We start from the raw sequence: 17084 nt of genomic DNA, 5'->3' as shown, positions 1-17084 counted from the left end.
TGGAGAATGATAGTGGATTATCGTAAACTTAACCAGGTGGTAATTCCAATTGAAGCTTGAGCAAATTAAAACTTCTCCTGGTACATGGTATGCAGCTATTGATCTGGCTTATACCTTCTCCATACCAGTCTCAAAGGACCACCAGAAGCAGTTTGCCTTCACCTGGCAGGGGCAACAATACACTTTCACAACGTTTCCCCCAAGGGTACATCAACTCTTTTTCCCTGTGCCATAATTTTGTCCAAAGGGACCTTGACCACCTGTCTATTCCATAAAATGTTACACTGGTCCATTATATTGATGACATTATGCTGATTGGACCCACTAAGGAGGATGTACCAAAGACACTAGATTCATTGGTACAATATCTGCGTACAAGAGGTTGGGAAATTAACCCAAGGAAGATTCAGGTACCCTCCACATCAGTAAAATTTCTAGGAGTCCAGTGGTGTGGGGCATGTTGAGATAGTCCTACTAAAGTGAAGGATAAGCTATTGCATTTAGCACCCCCAATGACTTAAAAAGAGGCACAATGCCTAGTGGGCATCTGGATTTTGGAGGCAATATATTGCTCACTCGGGTGTTCTACTTTGACCTATTTATCAAGTGACATGAAAAGTCTCAAATTTTGAGTGGGGCCCAGAACAAGAAAAGGCTCTTCAACAGTTTCAGACTGCCATGCAAGCTGCTTTGCCACTGGGACCATATAATCCAGCTGACCCAATGGTGCTAGAGGTGTCAGTTGTAGATAAAGATGCAGTGTGGAGTCTTTGGCAGAACCCTATTGGTGAATCACAGCGTAGATCATTGGGATTTTGGAGTAAAGTCCTGCCATCCTCTGCAGACAACTACTCCCCCTTTGAAAAACAGCTGTTGGCCTGTTACTGGATCTTGGTGGAGACTGAACACCTCACCATGGGCCACCAAATCACCATGAGGCCTGAACTACCTATCATGAACTGAGTAATGTCTGACCCACGTAATCATAAAGTTGAATGTGCGCAGCAACACTCCATTGTTAAATGGAAGTGGTATATACAAGATTGGGCCAAGGCAGGACCTGAAGGAGCAAGTAAGCTGCATGAAGAAGTGGCCCATATGCCCACAGTCTCCACTCCTGTCACATTGCCTCCTTTCCCCCAGTCTGCACCTATAGCCTCCTGGGGAATTCCTTACCATATTTTAACTGAAGACCCAAAAAGTCATGCTTGGTTTACGGATGGCTCTGCACGATATGTAGGCACCACTCGTAAATGGGCAGCAGCAGCACTACAGCCCCTTTCTGGGATCTCCCTAAATGACAGTGGTGAAGGGAAATCTTCCCAATGGGCAGAACTAAGATCAGTGCACCTGGACGTTCAGTTTGCATATAAGGAAAAATGGCCAGATGTGAGACTATATACTGATTCATGGGCTGTGGTTAATGGCTTGGCTGGATGGTCAGGAAATTGGAAGGACCATGATTGGAAAATTGGTGACAAGGAGATGTGGGGAAGAGGTATGTGGATAGACCTCTCTGAATGGGCCAAGAAAGTTAAGGTAATTGAATCTCACGTGATCACTCACCAAAGGATTACCTCTGAAGAGGAGGACTTTAATAATCAAGTGGATAAGACGACACGCGCTGTGGAGACTGGTCCTCCTCTTTCCTCTGCCACTCCTGTTATCGCCCAATGGGCACATGAACAAAGTGAACATGGTGGAAGGGATGGAGGTTATGCGTGGGTGCAGCAACATGGACTTCCACTCACCAAGGCTGACTTGGCCACTGCCACTGCTGAGTGTCCCATTTGCCAGCAACAGAAACCAACATTAAGTCCAAGATATGGGACCACTCCTTGGGGAGATCAGCCACCAACTTGGTAGCAGGTTGATTACATAGGACCACTTCCATCATGGAGGGGACAGCGTTTTGTTCTTACTGGAATAGACACCTACTCTGGGTATGGATTTGCCTTCCCTGCACATGATGCTTCTGCCAACACTACTATTCGTGGACTTACAGAATGCCTCATCCACCGGCATTGCTTCAGATCAAGGAACTCCATTCACAGCAAATGCAGTGCGACAATGGGCCCATTTCCATGGAATCCACTTGTCATATCATGTTCCTCATCATCCTGAAGCTGCTGGCTTGATAGAAAGATGGAATGGGTTCCTAAAGACACAATTACGGTGGCAACAACTTGCCGGGCTGGGGCAATGTTCTCCATGAAGCTGTATATTCTCTAAACCAGCGGTCAATATATGGTGCTGTGTCTCCAATAGCCAGAATTCATGGGTCCAGGAATCAAGGGGTGGAAGTTGGAGTGGCACCACTCACTATTACTCCTAGTGATCCACTTGCAGCATGTTTGCTTCCTGTCCCAGCAACCCTGTGTCCCTCAGGCCTGCAGGTCCTGGTCCCAAAGGAAGGAACTCTCTTACCTCGAAACACAACACAGATTCCACTGAACTGGCAGCTGAGAATGCCCCCTGGGCACTTTGGACTTCTCATGCCTTTGGATCAACAGGTCAGGAAGGGTGTCACTGTAGTGAGTGGTGTGACTGATCCTGATTACCAAAGAGAAATTGGACTGGTGCTACATTATGGAGGTAAAGAAGAATATGTCTGGAATCCAGGAGCTCCCATAGGCCAACTCTTAGTGCTACCATGCCCTGTGATTAAAGTAAATGGTAAATTACAGCAACCCAATCTTGACAGGCCTTATAATGACCCAGACCCCTCAGGAATGAAGTTCTGGGTCACCCCACCAGGCAAAAAACCACAGCCAGCTGAGGTGCTTGCTGAGGGCAAGGGTAATACAGAATGGGTAGTAGAGGACGGTAGATCTATTAGTTAAGACCATGAGATCAGTGGCAAAAGTGAGGTTTGTAATTGTCGATGTATTTTCTTTATATGTGCTTATTCCATATCTTTCCTTTGTTCATGTACGATATATCAGATACAATTGGACCCAGTGTGTTTTCATTTATATGTATGATAGATGATAAGTATAAATGCAATTTCATCAATGTCCGGAAATTATATATGGATAAAAAATTGTGTACAGGTGCCAGGTTGGCAAGGGGTGGATTGAGATAGACAGTTTATTGTGCCAGCCTGGCTGATAAACACAAGTTGGATTAATTGAAGGGGGAGAGATAAATAACTTGGTGAGTCTCGCCTTTCTTGTCTCTTGCTCTTTGATCATTGGACCAGTGTGTGGCTGCCTTCCTTGTTCTGTGCCTCAATTTAGAGGCTACACTAACTGTGGGATGCCTAGCTGGTGGACTGTGTTGCTGAAAGTTGAGGTCCCTTTAAGCCCACACCATTAGAATGTACATCTCTGGAGCTGGGGACTGACAGTTGGTGACCTGCCTTGCTGTTTTCTGCCTGGGTATATATAGTCCAGCTCTCGCTACAGAGGAGGAACTGGTGGCCCTGAAGACTTAAAGGACTGTTAGTGTCTCACAACTCTCTCATGGGAGTGAGTTGCACTGAACCATTTGTACTGCTTTATAATTCAACTGTTCATTTCTTGTATTATATATCTATCAGTATATAATTTAACAGTTCATTTCTTGTGTTATATTTCTATCTTTATAAATATATATAGAAATCACTAGCAATCTGGTTTTGTCTTTCTAGAGAACCCTGTCTAAGACATAGGGTGAGTTGCTGTAAGTTTTCTATGTACTGTTCGGGTTTGTCCAAGTAACTTCCCAGGTCACTTTAAATCTGCTTGAGTTCAGTTAGGGTGAAAGCCCTGTGAATTGCCTGGGGACCAAGTCCCCCAGCTGTCTCTTCTAAGGGTAGAATGTTGGCAGGTTCAGAGCTGGGGGTGTGTTAGCCCCTAGCTTCAGGGCCCCTTAGGGGACCCTGGGTGCACGGAATGAAGGTCTTTACTGATCCTCAAAAGGAAAACTGCTTTAACATAAGGGAACTCCTCCCACTCCCTCCTTGCACAGAAATGTTCTAGCCGAATCAGGGTTGGAAGGGAAAAGGTGCCATTCTTTGGTCAGGATTCCCCTTCCTCCAGAATGCACTGTGGCCAGATGGAATTGCAAGATGAAATCAGTTACTATATCTCCAGCCTCTCTGAGTCAGATCTATCCCAATTAGAAAGGATACACCTTGCCACTGAACCATCAATCCCCATCAAGAAAATACAAAACGGAGAAGTCACTGAGAGCTCGATGCCTCCAGGTCAGTGACAGCAGTTTCAGCATGCACCACTAGGGTGCCATGAAACTGGGACCTCTAGCAGGACACCCTGTTCCAGAAAGGGGGTCAGGGACCCAGTCTCTGCTGGCTAACTAGATCCCAACTGTTTTCTAGACCGCAAGCTAGGCGGGCCACTGCTTGGAGTGGTTCCCAAGGCCTTCAAGGTGACTGCTGGCACAAACGTCCTTCTGAACCTTTGAAGGGGAGGAGATACTGATCAGTTGGCTCACGGAGTATTCTAAGGCAATTGGGATCTTTGGCTGGCCATACACGGTCACAGCAGAGTTGTACCAAGTACATGCTGAAGGCGGTATTGCTGAAAGGCCTTTGGAAATGAAAGTTAGCAGTTACTCAGGGGTTTGGTTCCCAAATGCCTTTGGCTGAAGCTTTGGCAATGGAAAACCAGCTGGTAGAAAAAAAAAACAAACCCAGACTAGTACACTGGTAGAATGCTAAAGCAGCTTGTTTGTAAAACCAGGAGAAAACAAAAGGGAAGGGAGGAGGAAGGGCACATCGGCCACCAGAGACTAGGCAGGGCTAGTTCCCAGGGCCTAGCAGCCAGCCCACTAGGCACTGTCACCCCACATGCTTGGAGCAGTGGGCACCAACTTGGCCCATGTCACATGGTCAGTTGTCCCACAACAAATATGGCGGTGGGCACTGGGTGGCTCCACCTTGCTAGGGAGCAGAGTCACGTGGTTGAGAAAATGGTGGCCAATACATGCGGCTTAGTCAACCAGTGGACCAAGCCACTGGAACCAGGGTCCTACAGAGACCAACAGGGTTTACTCATGTGCGTGCGGCCATCTAGCTGCCCAGGACACAAAGCAGACTACTGAAAATCAAAATGGCTTTTGGGACCTAAATTCTCCAACCCTGCAGGCTGCCGTGTTTGCATCCCATCCCAGGAAGCGACGCTGGGGAGAACATGAAAGCCCCTGGAAGCACACAAAGGCAGACCCACAGTCCCATATACAAATAGGAAGCGCAGATAGGAAGACAGACATGAGAGAACAGGACTCCCCCAATATATTACACGTGGCCCCATCAGGTAGGTCCTGGAGACATCTGTAGCCCTGTCTTAGCAGACAAGGTCCAGGCTGGACTCCTTTCCTCAAGTCAGACCAAGCCGCTGTTTCCTCAGCCTCCCAAGGGTGATGAAATGAAAGTCCAGAAGGTGCCCCCAAATCAGTGAGGCTGGAATGGGGGCTTGCTCCAGGAAACTATCCAGAGCTGGCTTACCTTATATCTCTGAGTCACACGGCACCAGAATATGTTAGATTCCTTGGATGGGAAATACCTCAGTTCTTGGCTTCCCACGAGAAAGAACTCACACAGGAGCCTGGTTTGTGACCCAAGTGGGTTTTTTTTATAAAGGATAGAAAAAGTTTTACAGCCACTGAAAATGGGATTGCACCCCCACACATGGCAACTTGAGATCCCAGAGAGAGACCATGGTACAGACGAACAGAAGGCCGAGGAGCAGCTGGAAAAAGAGCGCGATGGTCTCCAGGTTCCAGCTTTGTAGGGCCTTCCACTTGGAGGTGTGGTTGATGGTACTGGTTGACCCATTCGTTGAATAAGGCCACCTGGCCTAGATTAGGCCAATTCAGGCGTACTAGCCACCTAGGTGTACCGCCCCAACCCCTTGCTTGGGGCCTGAATTGGTACATGCCCAGTAGACACCTCTGGTCCCTGCTCTACTACCTAACAGTATCACTCTAGAAGAAGATGATATAGATGGCAGCTAACAATAGGAACAAAATATTGAATGATCCTGTATTAGGAAGGATTCTCTAGAGAAACAAAACCAGGACATGTGTGAATATATAGATAGATATATAGAAAGATAGGTTTGTGTAGCGAGAAGGAATTCAACAGTTAATTAGTCCACACAGCAGTACAGAAGGCCCAGTTCAACTCACTTTTAATATACTGAAGGTCTTTCAACTCACACTGGCTTCTGGTCCAAGGTCAAGGAAGTAGACAACGGAATCTGCCTTTAGGCAAGACAAGCTGACTTGACCTGCAGGCAGCAGACATGGCAGGGTGGGGCAGCAACACCAGTAAGATTAGAAGTCAAGGCTAGCAGAGGTCAGTAGCCTGGCAGCATAGTGAAACAGGTCCTGATGCAGCCTCAAGCTGTAGTGATGCACTGCATTGGGATGTGATCCACAGGTTGCCTCAGCCCACAGGTAGCACAGCACATGGTTGAGGCAAAGGATTAGCTCAGGCAGCAGTGCACTGGTCCGATCCCCAGAGAGAAAAAGAGAGGGAGGATGGCGTCAGAAAGCTATTTATCTTTATGATATAGGCTGAACAAAGGTATTGCTTGGTTGTATGCTATTTCTATTCCCATATGTTTTAGGTAGTGCCATATTGCTTTCCACCATGATTGTGCATATTTACAAGCCCATCAGCAGTGTATTGAAGTTCCAATTTCTCTGTACCCTCTCTAGCACTTGTTGTTACTTGTTTTTATGTATTGGGCTATCATTGCGTAAGATGAGGTTTCATCATTTTTTTTAACTTGCATATCCTGGATGGCTGGCAATTAAGCACGTGTTTGTTAGCCATTCAAGTGTCACCTTCTGTAAATTCCGTAAATTTTCTATTCGTGTCCTTCGACAATATTTTAATTGGATTATTTTGTTTTTTTCTTATTGAGGCGTTACAAAATTCTATAGATTGTAATAATTAGTCCTTCATCTGTTGTGTGACTGCTAAGGGTTTTTTACTAATTCACGAACTGTCCTTTTGTTCTTTTGATGAAGTCCTTCGATGTGCACAGATACTTTGTTCGTAATAGGTCACAATCATCAATGTTGTCTTCCACTATGTGTGCTTCCTTTATTAAATTTGCTAGTCTGTATATGCTCTGCCTTAAGTTTGTCTCAATTTTCTCATTGATGATCCTTATAGCTCTAGGGTTTACATTTAGGTCTGTAATCCATCTCTTCCTTTTGTGCATGGGATCTGTGGGAAACTGAGGACCTGGAAGAAAGTGTGCATGATGTGCTGTCTACACTTGTGACCGCAGGCCTTGGCAAACCAACACTAGTGGCGAAGCACACCTCCATGGTGTGCTCCACAGTCCCAAGGCAACGGAGAGCACCCAAACACACATATTCTTTGAAGGATGTTTGCTCCACCACTACCCCCATTAAAATGCTAATATAAAACTTTCTCCTACAGATGCCTCCTCCTGTAGGTAGATAAGGGATGCTTATCTTTAAGAACACCTGCTTCCTTTGTCTCTTGTTCTTAAGTAGAGTGGTAATAAGGGACATCCCTCTCTAGTTCCCGTTTTCAGAGGAAATTTGTTGAGTATTTCCCTGTTGAGTGTAATAGTTGATCCGGGTTTTGTATATGGTCTTTATTTTGTTAAGGAGCTGCTCTGATGTTCCTATTTTATTGAGTGTTTTTATTAGAAATGGTGTTGGATATTGTATAATTTTTTTTCTGTACTCTTAATACAATCATGGGTTTCTATTATTTGTCTCCTTTAAGGGGTAGATTACATTAGTTGTTTTTCTCTTCTTTTTAAAAAATCATTTTATTAGGGGGCTCATACTACTCTTATCACAATCAATACATACATCAATTGTGTAAAGCACATTTGTATATTTATTGCCCTCATCATTCTCAAATAATTTGCTCTCCACTTAAGCCCCTGGCATCAGGTCCTCATTTTCCCCTCCCTCCCCGCTCAACCCTCCCTCATGAACCCTTGATAATTTATAAATTATTATTTTGTCATATCCTGCCCTGTCAGACGTCTCCCGTCACCCACTTTTCTGTTGTCTGTCCCCTAGGGAGGAGGTCACGTGTAGATCCTTGTGATCGGTTGTTTTTCTTGTAGTAGTTGTGTTCTTGTTTTTCTAATGCTCAACAGTGCTTGCATTCCTGCTATGAATCCCACTTGGTGATGAATTATTTTTGCCATGCCGTTGGATTCTATTGTCCATCATTTGTGCGTTCTCTCATTATGGATTTTGTATCAGGGTGATACTTCATAGAATGAGTTTTGGAGTTTGATGTTTTTATACTTTAGAGTTTGTATAAAATTAGCCACAGCCTTTACATAAGCATTTGGTAGAATTCCCCTGTGAAGTCATCTGGTGCTGGACTTTCCTTGGTTGGAAGTATCTTGATGATCTTCTCTATTTCTTTTGTTGTTGTTGTGGGTTATTCGGGTTTTCTATTTCCATCTGCATTAAATTGGGTACATTTCTAGGTATTTGTCCATATTTTATATGTTGTGTTAGGTCGGGCTGACTAGAGAAAAAAATCCAATCACACTCATATATGTGTAAGAAAGTTTTATATCAAGAAGTAATTTTATATCAAGAAAACATCCCAGCCCAGTTCAACTGAAGTCTATAAGTTCAATACTAGTCCATAAGTCCCCTTTCCTTCCTTTATTGGAGGGATTGTGTTGTTGTCCTTCTTCCTGTTCTTGGAGGTGTGGTGTTAGGGTGTTGATTTTAGATTTCTCCTCTTTTTTCATGTGTGTGTTCTTAGCTACAAATTGGCCTCTGATTACTGCTTTTACTGTGTCCCAAAATTTTTTTATATATTGTGTTATCATTCTTGTTTCCTCAAAGAATTAAAAAATTTCCTCCTTTATTTGCTTCTTTATGTAGTCATTTTTTAGTATTATGTTGTCCAATCTCCATGTGTTTGTCTTTATGTTTCTGTTTCTTTTACTGTTGATTTCTAGTGTTATAGCTTTGTGGATTGAGAAGATTGATTGTAGGATCTCAATTAAAAAAATTGTTGGGGCATAATTTGTGGCCTAGTATGTGGTCTATTCTTGAGAATGCTCCAGATGTACTGAAGATGAGAATATACTGTGTTTTTGTTGTATGGAGTATTCTACATATGTCTACAAGGTCGTTTTTGTTGATTGTGTTATTGACATTTTAATCTATTGAATTTTTGTCTTGATGTTCTCTTGTTGACGTGTCAATATCTTTTCAAAATTCTATGAGGATTTGAATGACATATTTCAAGGGTCTTTCATTAGGTGCATATATGTTTATTATAGTTATGGCTTCCTGAGATAGTCCCTTTATCATTATGTAGTGACCATTTTAATCTCTTATTGCATTATTTGAGTTGAAGTCTATCTTCTCAGCGATTAATATTTTACCCCTCCTTTCTTTTGGTTGTTTGCATGGTATGCTTTTGTCCACATTTTGATTTTTAGTTTGTTCATGTTTTGTTAGTGAGATGTGGTTCTTATAGGCAGCATACTGATAGATTTTGTTTTCTTATCCATTCTGCTATCTCTTTATTGGTGGATCTAGTCCATTAACATTGAGTGGGATTGTTGACATATATATATTTGTGACTGTCATTTTGCTTTATATGTGTGTTGTGTGTTTGAATGTCTATTGTGTTTAGTTTCTTTGTTCTTTTGTACTTTTTCCTTGCTTTGAGTGTTGCTCTCTTTGTTGGTTTTTGTGAGGAATTGTCTTGTATTTTGTTTTCAGGTTTGAGTGTTGTTGCTATTGGTGTTTGGGCCATAGTACTTCATTGAGCATTTTTGCAGTGGTCGTCTTGTTTCTGTGAATTCTTTTAGTTTCTCCTTTTCTTGCAATATTTTTATTTCTCCATCATATTTTAGTGATAACTTAGCTGGATACAAAATTCTCAGTTGACATTTTTTCTTCCAGTACTCTGAACACATCACTCCATTGTCTTGTCTGCATGGTTACTGCTGAGAAATCTGAGTTTATTCCAATTGAAAACCCTTTGTATGCAATTATCATTTTTTTGTGGCTGTTCTTAGAATTTTTTCCTTGTTATTGATGTTAGAAATCTTGACTACAGTATGCCGGGAAGTTTTCCTTTTGGGGTTCTTTTGGCTTTCTGAAGAATTATATCTCTCTCCTTTAGACATTGAGGAAATATCATTTTCGGGAGCTCTTGGAATATTCTCTGTGTGAATTACTTTTGCTCCTTTCTCTTCTGGAATCATTAAGATGTAGGTTGTTCCTCTTAATGGTGTCTCACATTATTTCTTAAGCTTTTCGTGATCGCTTTTGCACGTTTTGTTATTTGTTCGTATTTTAGGCTGCAATCTATAGATTTGTCTTCTAGCTCACTAATTTGGGTTTCCATCTCTTCAATTCTGTTTCTCTGTTCTTTATACCAAAATGTGTTGGAGCCAGCCAATGAGTCGAATAGTCCTGAAAGGGGGAGTGAGGATTAAGCGGGGAAAACAGAAAGGCAGAAAATATTGGGAGGGCAGCAGTGAATACTGAAGACTCAAGTTTATTTAAATTTTTTTAAAGTTTATTTTTCATACTCCTTTGTTCCATGAAGAAACAGCCCAGGGTTAAGTATCACATTGTTAAGCAAGCACATTTGATACACATAGCAACTCTATCTTCTTCCAAGCCCGACAGCCTTGAGAAAATTAAACAGCCTGTTCTTCCAGACCTTGCATACTTTCTTATTTTTGATAGTCTGTTCAAAACGTTAAGTCACAGAAGAAATCAGCAAATACTGACACATAGGTCATGAGAATTCTCAGTCGTTTCAAGGCTGAGTCTTTTTTAAAAAATCTTTTTATTGGGGCTCATAAGGCTCTTATCACAATCTGTACATACATCAATTGAGCAAAGCACCCTTATACATTTGTTGCACTTGTCATTCTCATAATTCACCTTCCACTTGGGTTCTTGGAATCAGCCCGGTTTCCCTTTTTTCCCCCGTCCCCCTCCCTCCCCGATCCCACCCCTCGTCCCTTGATAGTTTATAAATAATTATTATATCTTATCTTACACTCCCTGGCATCTCCCCTCACCCACCTCCCCATTGCCCATCTCCCAGAGAGGAGGTTACACATAGATCTCCGAGATCGGTTCTCCCTTTCTACATGCCCTTCCCTCCTGGTATCACCACTCCCACCGCTGGGGTTGAGGGGTTCGTCTGTCCTAGATTCCCTGTGTTTCCAGATCCCTACTGCACCGCTGTACATCCTCTGGTATAACCAGGTCTGCAAGGTAGAATTAGGGTCATGATAATTGGGAGCGGAGGAAGCGTTCAGGAACTAGAGGAAGGTTTTTAGTTTCATTGTTGCTACACTGAACCCTGGGTGACTCATCTCCTCCCCACTACCCCTCTGGAAGGGATGTCCAGCTGTCTACAGATGGGCATTGGGTCTCCATCATGTACTCCCCCTCTTTCACGGTGATGTGATTCTCACCACCACCCCACCTTTGTTGTTGGAGACCTGGTTTCCTCTGCCCTTCACGATCACCTATGTTGATGTGCTGCTTCCGTGTGGGCTTGGTTGCTTCTGGGCTAGATGGCCGCTTGTTTACTTTCAAGCCTTTAAGTCCCCAGACGCTATATCTCTCAGTAGCCAAGCACCATCAGCCTTCTTTACCACACTTGCTTATGCACACTTTCGTCTTCAGCGATTATGTGAGGTGATCACACAATGATTGCTTTTTTTCCTTGGTGTCTGCTACACGGTCCATTCAACACCTTGTATTCGCTTAGGCCGTGTGCTTCTTCTCTGTGGGCTTTGTTGCTTCTGAGCTAGATGGTCGCTTATTTGCCTTCAAGCCTTTAGGACCCCAGACGCTATATCTTTTTGATAGCCGGGCACCATCAGCTTTCTTCACCACGTTTGCTTACACACACGTCTGTCTTCAGTGATCATGTCAGAAAGGTGGGTATCCTGCAATGACTATTTAGCAGGGCCAGGTGCTCTTGTATTGGGGGATTGTGCATGAGGAGGCCCAATGTCCATCTGCTACCCTACTACTGAACCTATAAATATATGCACATATGTCTATTGCCCCCATAATCATAAATATATGTACATATGTACATGTCTGTATTTAGGCTTCTCTGTATGCCCTTTGCCTCCTACTCCTTTCCTCTATTTCCTTTCGCTTGCCTCCTGTCCCATAACCATGTTTAGCCTTCATTCTGGTTTCAGTAATTCCTCTCAGTTACCTTGCTCTTGGTCACTCCCTACCAGTCCTCCCCTCCCCTCCCTCCTCTGGTTTTGAACCACTCGCTGTTCCCTTGTCCCTGTGTTGGGTGACATCTCCTCCCTTCCCCTACCTCCCACGCTCTCATGTCTCTCCAGGACCGTTGGTCCTGTTGTTTTCTTCTCTCATTATTTGTCCAGCCTATCTTGTCTAGGTGGACCTGCTGATATCATAATATGTGCATACTAATGCAGATGACTTTGATAGCGCCCAAGTGGCACATAAGAACATGGCTTTGACAGAAGCAACATCGACATGCTGATAAGCAGAAAAGCCACTGACATACAAAATTTACAAGGTAAAAAACAAAACAAATAAAAAAACAAAAGACAAAACAAAAAGATAGCAAATATTAAAAGAAAAATTGCGAGTAGTTCAAGTTCAGTTCGTTGACCTTTACGAGTGTTTTCTAGATGTAGCTTGTGAGGTGCCACATCCTGGCCTGGAAGTCCATCCTTTATACTCCCTCAGGGTCCCTTTGCTCTGCTTCCTCCGCTGCTCCATTACACGCCCCCAGTGTTTGCCTCAGTGTGGTGGGGTCAGCTCAATCGCACATTCCCCACTGTGTCTTAGGTGCTGTCCCGTGTAGGGCCATGTGTTGGTGCAGGATGTCGCATTTCGTAGTGTGGCCACCTGAATGGTCCTCTCTGTATGATGGCCCCTTCTAGCTGGTCTATCAACCTTGGGCTTGGTGGACCCAGGTGCGCTCCACTACGTCCTTTCTCCTTCTTTTGTTTCAGCTTCCTTCTGGATGTGGTGTGGTGGGTCAGTTCCTTTCCCACTCCAGACGATCTATTTTTGTTTTCTGTAGTATTCCCTTCGAGTGTGGGGGTTGGCCTAATTCTGGTTTGGGCCAGCGTGTCGTCCAGCCTCTTTGTGTAGACCTCTGTACTTTATGTTGCCCTCCTTGTTTGGTGTGTCGTGGTGTGGTCAGTATGCATGTTACAGATCTGTGGGGACACAACCGATACTCTCCCCCGGGTGGGTTAGTACCCTGTTCCCGCCCCCCATACCATCCACTCGGATTCTCCCCCTCCTGGTTCTCCCTCTCCCTGCCCCACTACTCCTTCTTTATGCTGGGCTCTCATGTACCTCCCTAAGTGTGGCCTGCCCTCCCTCCAACTATCTATGCTTCCCCCCGTTTATTGTGGGATGGATGTTTATTCTTCTATTTCTGTCATGCTGATTGTACTTACCTCAGGGGACTCATGTTTTACTTGCCCCTTTGGGTCTGGCTTACCTCATTTAACATAATTCCTTCCAGCTCTTCCCATGAAATAATGTGTTTCATGTGCTCATCGGTGCTTTTCAGTGCTGCGTAGTATTCCATTGTGTGTATGTGCCAAAGTTTGCTAATCCACTCATCTATCGATGGAAACTTAGGCTGTTTCCAAGTCTTTGCTATTGTGAATTGTGCCGCAATAAACACTGGAGCGCATATGACTGGTCGTGTTTTATTTGCTGCTTCAACCGGGTATATGCCCAGTAGAGGGATGGCTGGGTCATAAGGTAGATCAATTTCCATTTTCTTTAAGTATCGCCAGATTGCTTTCTACAGTGGCTGTACAAATCTGCATGACCACCAGCAGTGGAGGAGGGTTCCTACTTCACCACAGCCCCTCCAACACTTGTTGCTCTCTGATTTACTGATCTGGGCTAGCCTCAGGGGTGTTAGGTGGTATCTCATGGTTGTTTTGATTTGCATTTCTCTTATGCAAGGGACTTCGAGCACTTTCTCATATGTTTATTGGCCATATGGATCTCTCTCTAATGAAAGTTCTTCTCAATTCTTTTGCCCACTTCCTTAGGGGGTTAACGGTTTTCCTCTTTTTGCAGGTCACGATGGTGTAGATTTTAGTAATGAGACCTTTGTCTGATGTGTCATTACTAAAAATCTTCTCCCAGTCTGTGGGTTGCCTTGTCACCCTCTTGGCGAAGTCTTTCGAGGTGCACAGGTGTTTTATTCTTATTAGATCCCATTTGTCGATTTCCAGTTCACCTGTGTGTGTACCCTTCCCTGTTGCAGTAAGCCTATGTGCTCCCTGGGCCAGTGTTCTGAGATTAGTCCCAATTCCCTCCTTAATGGTCCTGATGGTTTGGGGTTTAACTTCTAGATCTGTGATCCACTTTGAGTGTATTCTTGTGCATGGGGTGAGGTAAATGTCTTTTTTCATCTTTCTACATGTGGATATCCATTGTTTCCAGCACCACTTATTAAAGAGGGCATCTGCTTCCCACTTGACATTTTTGGGACCCTTGTCGAAGATCAGTTGTCTATATGCTGATGATTTTACTCCTGGGCTTTCTATTCTTTTCCACTGGTCTGAGTGTCTATCATTGTGCCAGTACCCTGCCGTTTTGACCACTGTAGCTGTGTAGTAGGCATTAAAATCAGGTAGGGCGAGTCCTCCAATTGTGTCCTTCTTGAGGAGTTCTCTGCTAATTCTGGGTTTCTTCCCTCTCCATATGAAGTTGGTGGTCAGTTTTTCCAATTCTTTGAAGAAGGTTGATGGTAATTGGATTGGTATGGCATTGAACTTGTAGAGTGCTTTAGGAAGAACTGTCATCTTTACTATGTTCAGCCTACCTAACCATGAGCAGGGGAGGGTTATCCATTTGTGGAGGTCACTTTTGGTTTCCTGTAATAGGGTTTTATAATTATGCTTATAAAGGTCTTTAGTATTTTTTGTTAAATATATTCCTAGGTATTTCAGTTTGTTCTTGGCTACTGTGAAGGGTACTTCCCTCTTAATCGCCTCTTCCATGGCCCTGTCCGATGTGTATAGAAACCCTACAGACTTCTGTTTATTAATCTTGTATCCTGCTACACTTCTGTTTTCCTCTATTGCTGTATGTATTCCAACTGTGGAGTTTTGGGGGTCTTCAATGTATAGGATTATGTCATCTGCAAATAGCGATAGTTTCACCTCCTCCTCTCCCAACTGGATCCCTTTGATGTCCTTCCGCTGTCTTATGTTGTTAGCCAGAACCTCCTAAACGATATTGAATAGAAGTGGGGATGGAGGCATCCTTGTCTTGTACCCTTTTTCAGTGGGATTGTTCTTGTCTTTTCTCCATTGACTATGATGTTGGCTGTTGGTCTTTCATAGATAGCTTGTATGAGCTTGAGGAACTTACCTTCCAATCCTATCTTCATGAGTGTTTTGATTAGGAATGGGTGCTGGATGTTGTCAAATGCTTTTTTCTGTGTCTATGGATATTATCATATGGTTTTTATCCTTTTTCTTCTCGTTGTGGTGTATGATATTGATGGATTTTCGGATGTTAAACCATCCCTGCATCCTTGGGATGAATCCTACCTGGTCGTGGTGGATGATATGTTTTATGTACCTTTGTATTCTTTTTTTTTTTCAGGGGAGAGCGCGAATGCAGTCCCCCACTACCACAAATTATGCAGTCGAGTTTCCCACATTTGGGGAAATCGCAGGGGTCAGCACATCCGGAGTGCAATGGATAAGCCTCGCCCTGGGAAAACCACCTTCGTGATCATGGTATCTCCCCTGCCAGGTAAGTATGTACCTTTGTATTCTATTGGCCAATATTTTGTTAAGGATTTTTGCATCTATGTTCATTAGAGATATTGGTGTATAATTATCTACACCTGTGGGGTCTTTGCCCTGTTTGGGTATCAAAGTAATGCTGGCTTCGTAAAATGAGTTTGGGAGCTTGCCGTTCTTTTCTATGTTATGGAATACTTTGTGGAGGATCGGTGTCAGCTCTTCCCTGAATGTTTGGTAAAATTCTGCTGTGTAGCCATCTGGCCCTGGGGCCTTTTTCCTTGGTAGGTTTTTGATGACACTCTCTATTTCCTCCTTCGCTATGGGTTTGTTGAGGTTCTTGATCTCTGTCTCAGATAATCTAGGGAGAGATTGTTTTTCTAAATATTTATCCATGTCTTCCAGGTTTCTGAATTCATTAGAATACAAACCTTCATAGTACTTTATGATTGTCCTTTTTATCTCATTGGGGTCTGTTGTTATTGCCCCCGATTCATCCCTCATCCTGGCTATTGATGTTTGCTCCTTTCTATCTTTGGTAAGCTTTGCCAGAGGAGTGTCAATTTTATTAATTCGTTCATAAAACCAGCTTCTAGTTGCGTTAATCCTTTGCATTGTTCTTTTGTCTTCCCACTGGTTTAACTCCGCCCTGATTTTTATTATTTCTTTTCTCTTGCTATTGGAGGGGTAGTTCTGTTGACTCTGTTCTAGTTGTTGGAGGTTTTGTGTTAACATATCTGTCATACGCCTTTCTTCTATTTTCATATATGCATTCAGTGATATCAAGCTACCTCTGATAACTGCCTTTGCAGTGTCCCATAAGTTTTTATATGTTGTATGTTCGTTCTCATTAGTTTCTAGAAACTTCCTAATGTCCTCTCTGATCTGGACTTGAACCCATTCATGTCGCAGGAGATCGTTGTTTATTCTCCAATTGGTTGCCCTTGCTTTTCTGGATACCTTCTTATTAATCTCCAGCTTTATGGCATGGTGGTCTGAGAAAGACGTCTGGATAATATCTATGTGTTTGAATTTACTCAGGCTGGCCTCGTGTCTCAGCATGTGATCTATTCTTGAGAAAGATCCGTGTGGATTGGAGAAGAATGTGAAACCTTTTGCTTTTGGATGAAAGGCTCTATAGATGTCTATCAGGCCCTGTTGCCTAATTACATTGTTTAGCTCTCTGGCCTCTTTGCTGAGCTTCTTTCCCTGTGACCTGTCATTCTCTGATAGTGGAGTGTTAAAGTCCCCCACTATTACTGTTGTTTCCGTGATTTCCTCTGTCATTTTTTAAATAGTTTATTTGACGAAATTTGCCGCGCCATTATTAGGTGCGTAAAT

The 17084-nt window shown here is 43.4% G+C and overlaps 1 non-coding gene across 1 annotated transcript; it reads right to left on the bottom strand.

Moving 5' to 3' along the window:
* Positions 1 to 15597: 15597 nt before the first annotated feature.
* Positions 15598 to 15761, bottom strand: LOC142438316 (U1 spliceosomal RNA). The gene has a single exon (XR_012782715.1). It is a non-coding gene; the product is annotated as a U1 spliceosomal RNA (small nuclear RNA).
* Positions 15762 to 17084: the final 1323 nt, after the last annotated feature.

The sequence above is a fragment of the Tenrec ecaudatus genome, chromosome 1 (genome assembly GCF_050624435.1).
Source record: "Tenrec ecaudatus isolate mTenEca1 chromosome 1, mTenEca1.hap1, whole genome shotgun sequence".
Lineage (NCBI taxonomy): Eukaryota > Metazoa > Chordata > Mammalia > Afrosoricida > Tenrecidae > Tenrec > Tenrec ecaudatus.
The sequence above is the reverse complement of the archived record's forward strand: the minus strand, read 5'-3'. Positions and strand labels throughout refer to the sequence as shown.